This window comes from Triturus cristatus, chromosome 7, assembly GCF_964204655.1.
Source record: "Triturus cristatus chromosome 7, aTriCri1.1, whole genome shotgun sequence".
Lineage (NCBI taxonomy): Eukaryota > Metazoa > Chordata > Amphibia > Caudata > Salamandridae > Triturus > Triturus cristatus.
In genome coordinates, this window is record NC_140590.1 from 1,261,288,862 (window position 1) to 1,261,304,371 (window position 15,510).

The 15,510-nt window shown below is 43.5% G+C and overlaps 1 long non-coding RNA gene across 1 annotated transcript in view; it reads right to left on the reverse strand.

Moving 5' to 3' along the window:
• LOC146811776 (uncharacterized) overlaps positions 1–14,813 on the reverse strand; it is a 28,280-nt gene extending 13,467 nt beyond the window's left edge. Inside the window, exon 1 of the long non-coding RNA XR_014966777.1 lies at positions 14,711–14,813. This is a non-coding gene — a long non-coding RNA (uncharacterized LOC146811776). The remainder of the gene's footprint in view (positions 1–14,710) is intronic.
• Positions 14,814–15,510: the final 697 nt, after the last annotated feature.

Consider the following 15,510-nt stretch of genomic DNA (forward strand, 5'->3'; position numbering starts at 1 on the left):
AGCACTTCACATATAGAATAAAAACACAGACAACACTCTTCCAACAACACCCGACACAGTGTAGCATGCTACCCATGCAGGCAAGCATTTCAACGTCCGATTTAAGAATGGTAAGCACTAAATTAATGCTAAAATATATTACAATTCTATTTTATTACTCAACAAGTATAGGGAAACATCTTTTCAAGTTTCTACATAGACAAATATTTGGAGATTTTTCTTTGTGTGGTATACCTGCACACAAATAAGAAACAAAATGCCCCGGGTCATTTCAAAGGTATCTTTTTTTCAGCTCGGATCCAATTAACAATGAGGATTTCTGGAAAGTTCCCCTTTTTTAATGTTACCCCCCACATTTTGCCTGACATCTGATGCAACCTGACTTGATGTGCCCTGGGTCCCTGCCAATCAGGTTCCCAGGGCCTATGTTCTTTCCCAACTGTACCTTTGTAACCAGAATTGGAACATCTCTGACCACAGATAAGCCCAGTGCAAAAGGTACCATGGGCACCAAGGGAACTGTGACCAGGGAAGTTCTCTAAGGGCTGCAGCACCTATTTTTCCACCCTTAGTGGCCCTGTACCTCAGCACTCACATACTGCCATTGCAGGCTGCGTGTTTTTGTGTAGAGAAAAGTGAAGAGTCGACATGGCACACCTCCCTTTGTAGAATCCGTAAACCTTTCAATAAAGTTCAACCACTTTTGACCATGTTCAACTCATTTTATTTCTTCCATGATCTTCAAATCATCCATGGTTTTGAAAACATCACTCATTCCATTTTTCACTTCAGTTCAACAAGTACCTGCCAGGTTTTACTCATGAGACACTCGGAGATTCAAAATGTCACATAATCAAACATGGGTGCTTAACCCAAAGCATTTCAGGCAATTGTTGCCCTTCTTAAGGGGTAACTACAACAAAACCAGAGACATACCAAATGTTATTGATGTATGCTATTTTCACATTGATAAGAATCCTGCCCCATGGTGCTGTGATACAACGTGAATAGCCTCTGCGCAACATAACTTGATTTGCGTGCTACGTACTGCCTGTGCCCAATCTTTCGTTCCTACAACACAATTAAACGTGCCCATGTGCCAAAAACTGCATGCAACCCAGAACGGTGTACATGATCAAATAATTTAAAACTATTTAAACATGCCTCAGTGTCAAAACTGAAACAATTTGTTTCCTCCACCCGAGAGTGAGTACTGACGTGTGTCTATCCTCCATGCGAACACGGTTAAAAAATCATCTTAAGTGTGTTGTGTATTTGTTGAAAGAGTCATTTGATATTAAAACCATGTGACCCGACCTTACGTATAGAGATAAAAGAACACAACCCCAAAAGTGCTCCCTTCAATTCCAATATACCAATAATATAATCTACATAAAACTAACAATATTTCAATCTGTGTAATTAATAAATAACAGAATAAAATTAAATCTAAATGTGTGACAACTGATCAAGAAGACATATTCAAAATTAATCATAAACCAGATATTCAAATACAATAGTACACTCTGCTAATGTATACGTCAGATTATGATGTAATGATGAACATCCGGTGTCCAATAGCTTTAGATGGTATTTTGATGTTCAAAACCATTGTGTCCATTCAACATTTTATCCATTGGGGCAAACTACACAGAAGACGGACAAATATATCTCTCACGCATAAACAATGGTAGAATACACACCGTCCTAAGTATGTTTGGTATTGCTATTTCACTCTGGGCAATGTTAAATGAGTGCTATCCTGGTTTAGCGCGCTCCGTCCATGCGCGTTGTAATATCCCAAAGAAGAAGGGGCCTCATCAGGCACCCTATCCCAGGATGCACTGTGGTACTATCCATAATCTTTATTGAAAATTACATGGACGGAGGGCGCTAAAGCAGGCAACTGGCTCCCACTGGTTCTGCCCCCCCACTTTGGGTGGGAGAATCGGTTAGAAAACCAACCTAGCAAGAGAGGTGTGCCCACCTTTGCAAACCCCACCCCTCAGGTGGGGGAGGCGAGGTGAAGCCCACATCTCAGTCCCCTCCATCTTGAAGATGAGGGGACTCAGCCAATTACGGAGAGGCTCATGCTCCCTCCCACTGGATGGTGGCACAATAGAGGGTGTACCCACCACAAGGAAGTGGCCCATTGGTCCCGACCTGCACACCCCTTTCATGCCCATAAATTTAGTATTTAGTGGCAACCCTTAACCTTGCCTCCTCAGGTTCGAGGAAGAAAGAAGAAGGACCGAAGAGCTGTGCAGCTTCTGTGCTGATCGTTGGCCCCTGCAGTGCTGACCTCAACCCCAGGAGCTTTACTCCCACACCTGAGTGGCCTGCTTAAAAGCAGCCCCTAACCAAAGGCCCCATTAGCCACATTGGCTAACATTGGGCCTCTGCAATCTGCACCCGCCCGCCCCAGTGCTTCTGGTGGTGCAAATTGAGTGCCTACCTAGACCTTGAAAAACCTTGGCCCTAACCCCAAAAACTGTCACTCATAAGTTGAATACTTACCTGTGAAACCCATAACCATTTTTCTCCCATAGGGATCAATTTTATGTGTTTTTGACCCGAAACATGTTCTGCTTTGAAAAGTTTCTATGGAGAAAGAGTAACTAGACTGCAAAGCTTTAAAAGTCTTACTTACCTTGTATTGTGAGATCCCTCTGTGTGATATCTAGGCATACCACCCCAAGTAGTCGATGTAATCTAAAATTAATCTAAAACTTTCCTAAAAGTAATTACTGTGCAATTTAAACTGCTTTTTCAAAACATATAAACATGTAACAACTGCAAAGTCATTCCCAATTGCATTTCTGTGTCAAGGTTTACAATTGAAAGTACATTTGACCTAATTGTACTAAATCCTGCTTGGTTCCAGAAATAAAATATAAGTATACCTTGGTGTATAGTTACCCAATTGGCCTGGATTCTGTCTCTGACTAAGTGCCATCAGTCTTGATTGAGTGAATGCAATAAACATTTAACACACCCTCTAGATAAGCCCAGGGCCGGTCTGGCCGTAGTGAGCACCGGTCGTTTCCCCGGTGCGCCACCAGAGTGGGGGTCGGTTTTGGACCCCTGTGGGCTGTTTTCGTCACCGGAGCTGGCTGGCAATATCAGCCCCCTGTAACAAAATCGGCTGAAACCGGCCCTTGCAAACAGCTCAGCGAACCTCCTGCCCCCCACGGGGGCCAGCCGAGCAGTTTGCCAGGGCCGATTTTGGTTCACAATCCGGCCCTGGATAAGCCTAACTGCTTGCCCACACTACCACAAAGAGAGCTGTTGGTACTTATCTAATTTAGCCTCTGTTATAACTCTGGGGACTCCCTGGACTCTCTGCACACTATACTTTACTTAGGTATATTATATACAGAGCCAGCTTCCTACAGGATTGAGGTGCATTGGCAGAGCTGTGTGTGGGCTGCTATAGCAGAGGGAGGGAGTGGCTGGAATTATATGATTTTTTTTGTCAATTTATCGAATTAGAATTTTAATATAAATATGGTTTTGTAATTGATGGTGCATATCTGACAAGTTAGCACTGACATGTGTTCTCTGTAGAACGCCCACCGGCAGTGAGAGAGGGTGGTTCAGGTGGGCAGAAACGAGCTGCTGAAGAGAGCATGATGTTGCTTACTTCTCTGTCTCATGGGGTACAATGACTGCAGAGACCAAAGAATTAGTGCTCAATCACCTCACCTGCCTGTGTGTCAGCGTTTACCAAGGCAATGCAGCGAAAAAGGCCAATACTGTGCTCTCTCCTACAGCTATTTGTCATGTATAATGTTAACAATTAAAAAAACACCAATAAAATGACTCTATGTTTTTTTAAAATATTTTTTATTGAATAGTTAAAATAGTATCTTACATTACAAATAACATAAGGCAGAGAAATAACAATATGACAAATATGATAAAATAGAGAGAGATACGACCTTATGCAATAAAATGGAAAGAACAATAAGGTACCTATAAATCAATAATTAGAAGTCTATATTTAGATTATTTAAAAAGGAGGGAGAAAGGATAGAGGGAAGGGGAAGGAGGAGGAAAAGCGGAGGAGAAAAAGTGAGAGCGAGTAAAGAAAAAGAGGTAGAATTTATGGTTAGTTTAAAGAGGAGTGTGTAGACAGGAAAGAAGTAAAGGGTAACCAGAGTAAGTCAGATTTAATTTTTTGAGGTATTGAAAGAGAAGAAACAGTAGAAATCCTATGTTCGGCACATATAAAGTTCCACCAGGTTAATATACATCGTTTTGAGTTGTCTTTCCAACATGCAAGGATAACCTTGAACACCATAGGAATAAAAAGATCTCGAAGGATCAACTTCAATGAAATAGTATGAAAATCATCAGACAAGGAGCCAAGAAATACATTTTGAATAGATAATGGAATACACAATTGAAAAATCTTAGAAGATTTTAACCATACAGATTCCCAAAATTTAAAAACATTAGGACAATAGTATAATAAATGAAGTAAAGTACCATTAGAGGATAAACAAGACCAGCAGAGAAGAGAGTAAGATGAGTTAATTTTGTGTAGAAAAATAGGTGTATGATAAGTTCTATTATATAGAAAAAACAACGAGTATGTGATATTAGCAGCTTTAGAAGTGGTAACAATTTTGTGCCATAGCAAATCCCACTCTTTAATAGAAAGTGTAAGCAAGAGATCAAGTTCCCAAGCCAATTCAGTCGATCTTTTTGGTCTCTCTGAATTGGACGAAGTAAGGAGTTTATATATAAGAGAGGCTTTCACATTTAATTCAGGAGAAACTCTATTTTTTTAACACACCAGAACAGGAAAACCTTAGAAAATAATCCAGAAACCCTATACTACCCCAATTGCAGTACAAACAAACATCACCAATGCCTTTAGATTTGGCTTCAGTAGAATGAATGCGAGCCACACAACACACAGGCCCACATTAACAAATACAACATGGATGCAGGTCCACACCACTGTGAGAATTTTTTGTCAGAGAATGCAACAAATATACTGCTGCTCTGCTTTACTTCCTCCCAATGGACTGTCAAAGAACAGATACACCTGTGGCTCGATTCACAAAGTAATGTGTGCCTGTATGTCTCATTTTCCCTGTCCTAACATCGAGTTACACATCACTATTTACATTTTTTACCCTCTCTAATCCGTCCTCTCTCCCATCCCGTCTTTCCTAACAATAGCCATCAGGACTCTCTTTCATGCAGACATAACCTGAGTTTGCATCAAGTGAAGACAGCAACACCTGAGACTTCATGTTGCCTCCATCAAATGCTCCTGCAGGTGTTGTATGTAGACAAGGCCATTAAAGTTGCCTCTACTCTAAAAAATGCCCCTGCAGGTATTGTATGTTGGCAAGACCATTTGTGTTTCCTCTGCTCTATCAAATGCCCCTGCAGGTGTTGTATGTAGGCAAGGCTATTCGAGTTGCCTCTACTCTATCAAATGCCCCTGTAGATGTTGTATGTAGCCAAGACCATTTGTGTTTCCTCTACTCTATCAAATCCCCCTGCAGTTGTTATATGTAGGCAAGGCCATTTGTGTGGCTTCTACTCTATCAAATCCCCGTGCAGTTGTTATATGTAGGCAAGGCCATTTGTGGGGCTTCTACTCTATCTAATGCCCCTGTAGGTGTTGTATGTAGAGAAGGCCATTAAAGTTGCCTCTACTCTAAAAAATGCCCCTGCAGGTATTGTATGTTGGCAAGACCATTTGTGTTTCCTCTGCTCTATCAAATGCCCCTGCAGGTGTTGTATGTAGGCAAGGCTATTCGAGTTGCCTCTACTCTATCAAATGCCCCTGTAGATGTTGTATGTAGCCAAGACCATTTGTGTTTCCTCTACTCTATCAAATCCCCCTGCAGTTGTTATATGTAGGCAAGGCCATTTGTGTGGCTTCTACTCTATCAAATCCCCGTGCAGTTGTTATATGTAGGCAAGGCCATTTGTGGGGCTTCTACTCTATCTAATGCCCCTGTAGGTGTTGTATGTAGAGAAGGCCATTAAAGTTGCCTCTACTCTAAAAAATGCCCCTGCAGGTATTGTATGTTGGCAAGACCATTTGTGTTTCCTCTGCTCTATCAAATGCCCCTGCAGGTGTTGTATGTAGGCAAGGCTATTCGAGTTGCCTCTACTCTATCAAATGCCCCTGTAGATGTTGTATGTAGCCAAGACCATTTGTGTTTCCTCTACTCTATCAAATCCCCCTGCAGTTGTTATATGTAGGCAAGGCCATTTGTGTGGCTTCTACTCTATCAAATCCCCGTGCAGTTGTTATATGTAGGCAAGGCCATTTGTGGGGCTTCTACTCTATCTAATGCCCCTGTAGGTGTTGTATGTAGAGAAGGCCATTAAAGTTGCCTCTACTCTAAAAAATGCCCCTGCAGGTATTGTATGTTGGCAAGGCCATTTGAATGGCTTCTTCTCTATCAAATCCCCCTGCAGTTGTTATATGTTTTCAAGGCCATTTGTGTGACTTCTACTCTATCGGATGCCCCTGCAAGTGTTGTATGTAGGCAAAGCCATTTGTATGACTTCTACTCTATCAAATGCCCCTGCATGTGTTGTATGTAGGCAAGACCATTTGTGTTTCCTCTTCTCTATTGAATGCCCCTGCAGGTGTTGTATGTAGGCAAGGCCATTTGTATAGCTTATACTCTATCAAATCCCCCTGCAGTTGTTATATGTAGGCAAGGTCATTCGTGTGGCTTCTACTCTATCGAATGCCCTTGCAGATGTTGTATGTAGGCAAAGCCATTCATATGGCTTCTGCTCTATCAAATGCCCCTGCAGGTGTCATATGTAGGCAAGGCCATTCATATGGCTTCTGCTCTATCAAATGCCCCTGCAGGTGTCATATGTAGGCAAGGCCATTCATATGGCTTCTGCTCTATCAAATGCCCCTGCAGGTATTGTATGTAGGCAAGGCCATTCATATGGCTTCTGCTCTATCAAATGCCCCTGCAGGTGTCATATGTAGACAAGGCCATTCATATGGCTTCTGCTCTATCAAATGCCCCTGCAGGTATTGTATGTAGGCAAGGCCATTCATATGGCTTCTGCTCTATCAAATGCCCCTGCAGGTGTCATATGTAGACAAGGCCATTCATATGGCTTCTGCTCTATCAAATGCCCCTGCAGGTATTGTATGTAGGCAAGGCCATTCATATGGCTTCTGCTCTATCAAATGCCCCTGCAGGTATTGTATGTAGGCAAGGCCATTCATATGGCTTCTGCTCTATCAAATGCCCCTGCAGGTGTCATATGTAGGCAAGGCCATTCATACGGCTTCTGCTCTATCAAATGCCCCTGCAGGTATTGTATGTAGGCAAGGCCATTCATATGACTTCTGCTCTATCAAATGCCCCTGCAGGTGTCATATGTAGGCAAGGCCATTCATACGGCTTCTGCTCTATCAAATGCCCCTGCAGGTGTCATATGTAGGCAAGGCCATTCATACGGCTTCTGCTCTATCAAATGCCCCTGCAGGTATTGTATGTAGGCAAGGCCATTCATATGGCTTCTGCTCTATCAAATGCCCCTGCAGGTATTGTATGTAGGCAAGGCCATTCATATGGCTTCTGCTCTATCAAATGCCCCTGCAGGTGTCATATGTAGGCAAGGCCATTCATATGGCTTCTGCTCTATCAAATGCCCCTGCAGGTATTTATGTAGACAAGGCCATTAAAGTTGCCTCTACTCTAAAAAATGCCCCTGCAGGTATTGTATGTTGGCAAGACCATTTGTGTTTCCTCTGCTCTATCAAATGCCCCTGCAGGTGTTGTATGTAGGCAAGGCTATTCGAGTTGCCTCTACTCTATCAAATGCCCCTGTAGATGTTGTATGTAGCCAAGACCATTTGTGTTTCCTCTACTCTATCAAATCCCCCTGCAGTTGTTATATGTAGGCAAGGCCATTTGTGTGGCTTCTACTCTATCAAATCCCCGTGCAGTTGTTATATGTAGGCAAGGCCATTTGTGGGGCTTCTACTCTATCTAATGCCCCTGTAGGTGTTGTATGTAGAGAAGGCCATTAAAGTTGCCTCTACTCTAAAAAATGCCCCTGCAGGTATTGTATGTTGGCAAGACCATTTGTGTTTCCTCTGCTCTATCAAATGCCCCTGCAGGTGTTGTATGTAGGCAAGGCTATTCGAGTTGCCTCTACTCTATCAAATGCCCCTGTAGATGTTGTATGTAGCCAAGACCATTTGTGTTTCCTCTACTCTATCAAATCCCCCTGCAGTTGTTATATGTAGGCAAGGCCATTTGTGTGGCTTCTACTCTATCAAATCCCCGTGCAGTTGTTATATGTAGGCAAGGCCATTTGTGGGGCTTCTACTCTATCTAATGCCCCTGTAGGTGTTGTATGTAGAGAAGGCCATTAAAGTTGCCTCTACTCTAAAAAATGCCCCTGCAGGTATTGTATGTTGGCAAGGCCATTTGAATGGCTTCTTCTCTATCAAATCCCCCTGCAGTTGTTATATGTTTTCAAGGCCATTTGTGTGACTTCTACTCTATCGGATGCCCCTGCAAGTGTTGTATGTAGGCAAAGCCATTTGTATGACTTCTACTCTATCAAATGCCCCTGCATGTGTTGTATGTAGGCAAGACCATTTGTGTTTCCTCTTCTCTATTGAATGCCCCTGCAGGTGTTGTATGTAGGCAAGGCCATTTGTATAGCTTATACTCTATCAAATCCCCCTGCAGTTGTTATATGTAGGCAAGGCCATTTGTGTGGCTTCTACTCTATCAAATCCCCGTGCAGTTGTTATATGTAGGCAAGGCCATTTGTGGGGCTTCTACTCTATCTAATGCCCCTGTAGGTGTTGTATGTAGAGAAGGCCATTAAAGTTGCCTCTACTCTAAAAAATGCCCCTGCAGGTATTGTATGTTGGCAAGACCATTTGTGTTTCCTCTGCTCTATCAAATGCCCCTGCAGGTGTTGTATGTAGGCAAGGCTATTCGAGTTGCCTCTACTCTATCAAATGCCCCTGTAGATGTTGTATGTAGCCAAGACCATTTGTGTTTCCTCTACTCTATCAAATCCCCCTGCAGTTGTTATATGTAGGCAAGGCCATTTGTGTGGCTTCTACTCTATCAAATCCCCGTGCAGTTGTTATATGTAGGCAAGGCCATTTGTGGGGCTTCTACTCTATCTAATGCCCCTGTAGGTGTTGTATGTAGAGAAGGCCATTAAAGTTGCCTCTACTCTAAAAAATGCCCCTGCAGGTATTGTATGTTGGCAAGACCATTTGTGTTTCCTCTGCTCTATCAAATGCCCCTGCAGGTGTTGTATGTAGGCAAGGCTATTCGAGTTGCCTCTACTCTATCAAATGCCCCTGTAGATGTTGTATGTAGCCAAGACCATTTGTGTTTCCTCTACTCTATCAAATCCCCCTGCAGTTGTTATATGTAGGCAAGGCCATTTGTGTGGCTTCTACTCTATCAAATCCCCGTGCAGTTGTTATATGTAGGCAAGGCCATTTGTGGGGCTTCTACTCTATCTAATGCCCCTGTAGGTGTTGTATGTAGAGAAGGCCATTAAAGTTGCCTCTACTCTAAAAAATGCCCCTGCAGGTATTGTATGTTGGCAAGGCCATTTGAATGGCTTCTTCTCTATCAAATCCCCCTGCAGTTGTTATATGTTTTCAAGGCCATTTGTGTGACTTCTACTCTATCGGATGCCCCTGCAAGTGTTGTATGTAGGCAAAGCCATTTGTATGACTTCTACTCTATCAAATGCCCCTGCATGTGTTGTATGTAGGCAAGACCATTTGTGTTTCCTCTTCTCTATTGAATGCCCCTGCAGGTGTTGTATGTAGGCAAGGCCATTTGTATAGCTTATACTCTATCAAATCCCCCTGCAGTTGTTATATGTAGGCAAGGTCATTCGTGTGGCTTCTACTCTATCGAATGCCCTTGCAGATGTTGTATGTAGGCAAAGCCATTCATATGGCTTCTGCTCTATCAAATGCCCCTGCAGGTGTCATATGTAGGCAAGGCCATTCATATGGCTTCTGCTCTATCAAATGCCCCTGCAGGTGTCATATGTAGGCAAGGCCATTCATATGGCTTCTGCTCTATCAAATGCCCCTGCAGGTATTGTATGTAGGCAAGGCCATTCATATGGCTTCTGCTCTATCAAATGCCCCTGCAGGTGTCATATGTAGACAAGGCCATTCATATGGCTTCTGCTCTATCAAATGCCCCTGCAGGTATTGTATGTAGGCAAGGCCATTCATATGGCTTCTGCTCTATCAAATGCCCCTGCAGGTATTGTATGTAGGCAAGGCCATTCATATGGCTTCTGCTCTATCAAATGCCCCTGCAGGTGTCATATGTAGGCAAGGCCATTCATATGGCTTCTGCTCTATCAAATGCCCCTGCAGGTGTCATATGTAGGCAAGGCCATTCATACGGCTTCTGCTCTATCAAATGCCCCTGCAGGTATTGTATGTAGGCAAGGCCATTTATATGGCTTCTGCTCTATCAAATGCCCCTGCAGGTGTCATATGTAGGCAAGGCCATTCATATGGCTTCTGCTCTATCAAATGCCCCTGCAGGTATTGTATGTAGACAAGGCCATTCAAGTTGCCTCTACTCTATCACTGGATTCCGCGTTAGGAGATGGTGCTGCGGGACCGAGGTGCACTCGAAGAGCTGTTGGTGGGTCACAATACTGCTCTGTTAGAGCGTGATACAGGGTAAGCTTGGGTCCCTGTGCCGCATTACAGTAGAGTGCTACAGGACATGATTGGAATGCAGCGGAAGAGCTGTTTGAGGGTTATAGTTCTGGATTAGTTCAGTAGCCAACAGAGCAGAGTCATATTGAGATCTGTGTGGTCCCAGTACCATAGTAGAAAAGGGTGCTGAAGGGCTGAGATGCATTGGCACAGCTGTGTGTAAGCCCAGTATGAAGGACATAACAGGCAGGCCCACAGGAATTATGCGGTTCTGCGGTTGCAGCGTTTTTCACATAGTTGTAGATTTGCTGCATATACTACATAATCCATCATCTGCTGCATAATCTGCAGATTTTAATTCAAAAAAATGTTTCTAGCTCAAACAGTTGAAAAGTTACTAAGAACGCAGAAACATGTGTTGCTGCACAGTGGAAACCGTTTACAATGCTTGACTGGTCAGTTTTCTGATGCTCATAGCTATATTTGGGTGTTAAATTGATGCTATTGAGGTGGGACCAATGCCCAGACAGTGGTAATGTGTTAAAATGACCAAATCATTGTATTGTATTTTATTTGTGTTGTATACCTTATTGTTTAAGGTTTACATAATACTATGGGCAATAAATATTTTCCATGAAACACATCACAAAATATGAAGTAAAAAGCATATTAAAGATCGGTGCTTATTAAAATAAATGCACAGTTACATAAAGCTATGTGCAACAATTATTTTTAATAAATCTCATAACAAAATATTAATTAAAAAGCATGTTAAAAATCGGTGCTTATTAAAATAAAGGCTGAGTTATGTCTGAGCTTAGTTGCCTGTCTCAAGAATGTTAAAGGTTACCCACCACTTTTACATACCCAGCTTTGAAGGCATTAATACTGCCTCTGATATTGTTCCTATGCCCTCTGCATTAAACATTAGTTTTAAATATTTGTTATGCATCACGTAGAGCTGAACATAGGTACATTCTATGTTCAGTGGACTCTTTGGCACTCATCCTACACAACTTGTCAACCCTTTAATTTCCACGCACCGTTAAAAACCTTAAAAGGTAAATAATAAAACCTAAAATGCATAAACACAATCTTTTCCTGGGCCGCGGATTAAAATTGAAATAGGTCTGCCACAATCTAAATATGGTTTCTATAGTGTATCTAATATGCTTATATCGGGAGGCTGTGCCAATGTCCCTACTCAAGATTAGGCTTTTCACTCCCTTTGTTACCACTAGTCTGCTTGCTGCTTTAGACATAAATGTTAGCGCTTGCGGAGTTGCACTACGTGGAATTTTGCGGAGTTGCATAAAAACTAGGCCTGGGCTAAAATTCCGTTCAGCTCGCGGAAATTGCGATAATTTGACATTTTCCCGTTCCGCAGAGAGCACGAAAATGTCAAAATTTCCGCAATCCGCATTTTACCAGAAATGTTTTGCTTGCTCGCGCTGTAAAATAATACATTCTCACGTGCGCACGATTGCCTTACCTGAATCCCCGCGTTCGCCGACAAGTTTTCCCGATCCGGTCGCGTTCTCCACGAGATGTTGGATTGTTTGTAGCCATTTGCGCTGTCTCGCGACAGTTCGCGCCCGCAGTAACGTCATTCGTCGCGCGATCACGTCTTTCTTCTCGCGATCATGCACCGCGAGACAAGTGAAAACAAGATGGACGCACCCGCGAGCAACCACATGGGTAAGTTGGCGAGCCGCAACCACGCAGAAAATACCGAGAACGGGCGGGAAAAAAACTTCCGCATCTTCGCGATATTTCCGTGTGTTTGCGGAGATTTTTAACATTTTCGCGATAATTTGCGAAAGTGAATTTCGCAAATTCCGCCCACCCCTAATAAAAACTCAGAGGAATTGCAGAGAGTTCCTCTCTGTCCTTCGAGTTTTGAAGTCACTCGGACATCAAGGCTGGACATATAACTGAAGCCGCTTTGCGACCTCTTAATACATCAAAAGGTGAAACCTTTCTAACCAAATAGGAAGTGGTGCAATAGAAGCACAGCATTAAACAGACAGCTTACAGGCCCCTGTGCGCTCTCCAGACCTACACACGCAGCCCTCTCTGCGCTCACACAGCCTGCCTTCACACTTACACACTCTGCCCTGGGAGGTTGGGAGGGTGGAAGGTTTGGGTGTTCTGTGTATGCAATCAGAGATGGGGGTGCAGAAAAAAGTTGGAGAGAGGATGTGCAGTGGCATACAGGTACCATTGCAGATATTAAACATGCTCTTACATGATAAATAACAATGAACGTATTTATAGGACTTTTAGTAAGGTTGCATTAGGTTGTGCGGTGGGAATCTTTGTCCATTACAAATTTAGGGTTGGGCGGCTGGATCCAACTCTCCCACGAGGCGGAATCTGTTTTTTTTTGCCAAACTCCACGATCTCTTAGCGAAACTCTGCAAACTCCGCTGGCAGAGCGGAGTTCTCCGCCCACCCCTAGTTGGTGCTGCCATCGAGGGGAGCTTTTATTCTTCTAGCAGGTCTTCGATTTGCCTTTCTAAAGGGAATGCTCCTCCTCAGCATGAGGTAAGTGCTTCACGGATAAGTGATCTAAAAGTGCTGGTTCTTGCCTCCTTCGCCTCTAAGAAATATGTGATCCAATTGATGTCAACCAGAGCAGATAGCGGCTTCGAACTTAGTTCTAGCCTCATGCAGCCTGAGGGTCGACAGCCTTAAGTGAAATAACTTTTTAATACAATTCATGAACATGCGATGCGATCCAGGCTTTGCACAAATGACCTAGTCTCCATATAAAAGTACTGGGATAACCTCTGTCTTTATAACATCCAATAACAGACCTAACTCTCCCACACCCCATAGAGAGTGGGAAACCTTTTTAGAGCTTTGCAGTTACTAGTAGTTCGATGTTTTCAATTCTTCACATGGCAAATCCCAGAAAGATGTTCGTCTAAATCGAAACCTACATACTGGTATTCTCTGACTGCCTCTATTTTAATGGGACTAGGCTATCTTCCACACTTTGAACTATTTCGGCCAAGGGACATTACTTTGGTTTTGTTCATAATTACAAAAAGATTGTTTCTAGATTATATGCTTCAATTCGGTTGAGTTGCCTTTGAAGGTTAATCTGGGTTGTCGCCAGAATAACTGAATGATCAGCGTAAGCTAAAAAAGGGACTTTTGCTTTCCCTAGCTTCAGAGCATTGTCTAGGCTGTGAATGAGTACATCTGCTAAATCTGATATATACAGGTTAAAGAGAAGCGGGGCTAAGATGCAACCTTCCTTTAGACCATTGAGGGTGGGAATTTTGGGTGAAAGACCGTGACCATCTGACATCTTCACCCTACCTCATGTGTTGCTATGGAGTTGTACTATCAGATGGAATATCCCTTGGGAGGTACCGCACCCCTAAAGCTTCCTCCATGACTTAGTTCTATTCACCTTGTCGAAGGCTGTTGAAAGATCTATGAAACAAGCGAACATTTTGTTTTTGTGGGTACAGGCTTTGTGCCCGATCATGGTCAGGACTAGGATATTGTCTGATGTACTGCACTTAGGGAGGAAGCCTGGCTGATGGAAGGGTAATCTTTTTGATTTGTCTACCTATAGCTATATATGAGAAAATAGATGTATGGCAAATAATTTCCCCTCTGCATCAAGCAAGGCAATGCGGCTATAGCTGCTTGGCAAATGTTTGGGGGCTTCTATTATATGTGAGATATAAGATTGCTCCTTTTAATGGGGTAGCACCAGGCCCGAGTATTGAACAAAATAATGAAGTAATACTATCATGAAAGTGACGCATTACGACACATGATTTACCTTTTCTTGCCGCATAATTTATTCAACTCTGCCGCATAATTCCAGTGGCCCTGATCACAAGGCAGGGCTTTAGTGCATTGGTAGTGGTGTTTGTGGACCACGACTTTGCACCATCAGAGGTTCACTGTCCGAGCTTCATGTTGGTCCCAGGACTCTATAAGACTAGGGTGCTTAGCATATGATTGTGATAGCCCCCCCCCCCCCCCCAAACTTACCCAGCTGCCCTCTTCTGTGCTTCGTCTGTCTCCAAGGCTCGCGCTCTTTGCACAGGTGCAGTTGTGGCACCCACGAATGCATTTTATAGCCTTTAGCCTTTTCAAAGGACACTGGGAAATTCCAGGCCTTGCCCCCTCACACACTCCGTGGGGGGGGGGGGGGGGTTGGTGGGGAGTCTAGCGTTGACATGTTTCTGCCTCCATGGTAACCCCTCCTCTCAGGAGTACACTAGGGACTCGTCTGTCGTCGGAGAGACAGAACAAAAGGAATCGCGGAGGGCGGTGGGTGGCGGCTGGGGGGTGGAGGGGGGGGGGGGTCACGAGCATCTCTCGCTGACAGAGAGGTGTTGTCCTGCGGGCATCAGCATCTTGAAGAGACAGGGAACGGGCGGACGCGCAGCCACCCGCTCCTCTGCCCTGACTCTGACAACTCTCACTGGAACGTACTGTCTGTTATCCGAAAACAGGGGGAGAGTATGGCGGGCGTTTTCAGAAGCATCATGAAGGCAGTGCAGTGAGCGAATTAGGTCACCATCCGAGCTATCCTGTAAAGGGAGCTCCCAAAGTCAGGTTCCAAAACTGAATGTTTTGAATTTGCCAATGTTTAACACAAATATATTTAAGAACGTTTTGAACATTTCTCTTGTTTGGTGTATAGGAAAAAGTACCTTGGAAAATTCAGGACTCACTTAAACCTTAATAGATTTATTTAGGAGCGAAAATTCAGATTATGAAATTGTATCATATCAAAAATGTGCACAGCTCCGGGGGATGCCGCAGGACAGGACAGGCTAGAGGTG